We start from the raw sequence: 3,028 nt of genomic DNA on the forward strand, positions 1-3,028 counted from the left end.
CCAATAAGATTGGGGGTGAAACAAGGATGTCCATTATCACAACTGTTATTTAATATGGTACTAGAAATGTTAGCATTAGCAATAAGAGAAGAAAAAGAAATTGAAGGAATTAGAATAGGCAAAGAAGGAACTAAGTTATCACTCTTAGCAGATGATATGATGATATACTTAGAGAATCCTAGAGCATCAAGTAAAAACTACTTGAAATAATAAGTTTAACAAAGTTGCAGGATATAAAATAAGCCCACATAAATCCTTGGCATTCCTATATATTACCAATGAATTCCAACAAGAGATAGAAAAAGAAATTCCATTTAAAATTACTGTAGACATTATAAAATATTTGGGAGCCTACCTGCCAAAACAAACCCAGGAACTATATGAACACAAGTACAAAACACTTTTCATGAAAACAAAGTCAGATCTAAATAATTAGAAAAAAAAACATCAGTTCCTTGTGGTTGGGCCAACCTAATATAATAAAAATGACAATTTTATCTAAATTAATTTGCTTGTTTAGTGCCATATCAATTAAACTACCAAAAATATTTTTTAGAGCTAGAAAAAATAGTAACCAAATTGATCTGGAAGAACAAAAGGTCCAGAATATCAAGAGAATTAATGAAAAGAAACGCTAGGGAAGGTGGCCTAGCCTTACCAGAGATTAAACTGTATTATAAAGTAGCAATCATCAAAACTACTTGGTACTGGCTAAGAAATAGAATGGTAGAGCAGTGGAATAGGTTAAATACATAAGACACAATAGTCAATGACTATAGTAATCTACTGTTTAATAAACCTAAAGACTCCAGCTTCTGGGATAAGAACTCATTATTTCACAAAAACTGCTGGGAAAACTGAAAAACTGTATGGCAGAAACTGGGCATACACCAACATCTCACACCACATACCAAAACAAGTCAAAATAGGTTCACAATTTAGATACAAAGGCTGATAGTATAAGCAATCTGGGAGGGCAAGGAATAGTTTACCTGTCATATTTACGGAGAAGGAGAAAATTTATGACCAAATAATAGAGAGATTGTTACAAAATGCATAATTTTAATTACATTAAATTGAAAAGGTTTGTACAAAGAAAGTCAATGCAACCAAGATCAGGAGGGAAACAGAAAATTGGGAAAGAATTTTTGTAATCAGCATCTCTGATAAAGGCCCCATTTCTAAAATGTGTTGAGACCTGAATCAAGTTTATAAGATTGATAAATGGTCAAAGGATACGAACAGGAAGTTTTCAGAAGAAGAAATTAAAGCTATCTATAGTCATATGAAGAAATGCTCGAAATCACTACTGATTAGAGAAATGCAAAACAAAACAACTCTTAGGTACTACATCTCACCTGTCAGATTGGTTAACATGACAAAACAGGAAAATCATAAATTCTGGAGAGGATTTGGGAAAATTGGAACACTAATGCATTGTTGGTGGAGTTGTGAACTGATTAAATCATTCTGGAGAACCATTTGGAACTTTGCCCAAAGTGCTGTAAAAATGTGCATACCCTTTGACCCAGCAATATCACCTATAGGGCTGTATCACAAAGAAATCATACAAGTGGGAAAAGGACGCATATGTTCAAAAAATATTTATAGCAGCTTGTTTTGTGGTGGCAAAGAATTAGAAATCAAGGGGATGTCCATCAATTGGGGAATGGCCAATCAAGCTGTGGTATATGAATGTAATGGATAATTAGTTTGCTATAAGAAATGAGGAGCAGGCAGGGGTGGAGCCAAGATGGCGGCTGGAAAGCAGGGACCAGCGTGAGCTCCAGGCTGAGTCCCTCCAAAAACCTATAAAAAATGGCTCTGAACCAATTCTAGAACTGCAGAACCCACAAAACAACAGAGGGAAGCAGGGCTCCAGCCCAGGACAGCCTGGATGGTCTCTGGGTGAGGTCTATCCCACATGGAACTGGAAGCTGGGAGCTGGGAGCGGAGCTGAGCAGAGCCCAGTGAGCGGCGCAGACCAACCAGACCAGGAGCTGGGCAGAATGTGCCCTACCACCCTGAATCAGTGAGCTGTGACAGTCACCAGACTTCTCAACCCACAAACACCAAAGACTGCTGAGAAGGTTAGTGGGAAAAGCTGCGGGAGTGGAAGGAGTTCGCGGTTTGGCTTCCAGCCCCGGAGGCAGCGGAGGTGGGGCAGCTACAGCTGCTGTTGCTTCTGGCCCCAGGCTCACCTGGTAGGAGGAATTAAGTGGCGGATCAGAGCAGGAGTGCACAGCCTGCTGAAGATCTAAGCCCAGTCCGGGTTGGGGGTTCTTGGGGAAGGAGTAGTGCTGGTGTAACAGAGCTGGCACCTCCCCCCACCCTCAAACGTGCAACATAGAGCTCTTTAGTCTACAAGCAGTCATAACCCACTGAAAAATTCAAAGGTCAAGTTAGTTGGTTGGGAATATGGCCAGGCAGCGAAAATGCATCCAGATTCAGTGTCAGACTTTGCATTCTTTCTTTGGTGGCAAAGAAGACCAAAACATACAGACAGAAGAAGTTAACAAAGGCAAAGAGCCTACAACAGAAGCCTCCAAGAAAAACATGAACTGGTCCCAGGCCATGGAAGAGCTCAAAAAGGATTTGGAAAAGCAAGTTAGAGAAGTAGAGGAAAAATTGGGAAGAGAAATGAGAAGGATGCAAGAAAACCATGAAAAACAATTCAATGACTTGCTAAAGGAGACCCTAAAATATACTGAAAAATACACTGAAGAAAACAACACCTTAAAAAACAGACTAACTCAAATGGCAAAAGAGCTCCAAAACACCAATGAGGAGAAGAATGCCTTGAAAGGCAGAATTAGCCAAATGGAAAAGGAGGTCCAAAAGACCACTGAAGAAAATACTACCTTAAAAATGAGATTGGAGTAAGTGGAAGCTAGTGACTTTATGAGAAAATCAAGATACTACAAAACAGAACCAAAGGAATGAAAAAATGGAATACAATGTCAAATATCTCACTGGAAAAACCACTGACCTGGAAAATAGATCCAGGGGAGATAATTTAAAAATTATT

Source organism: Trichosurus vulpecula, chromosome 6, assembly GCF_011100635.1.
Source record: "Trichosurus vulpecula isolate mTriVul1 chromosome 6, mTriVul1.pri, whole genome shotgun sequence".
Taxonomy (NCBI): domain Eukaryota; kingdom Metazoa; phylum Chordata; class Mammalia; order Diprotodontia; family Phalangeridae; genus Trichosurus; species Trichosurus vulpecula.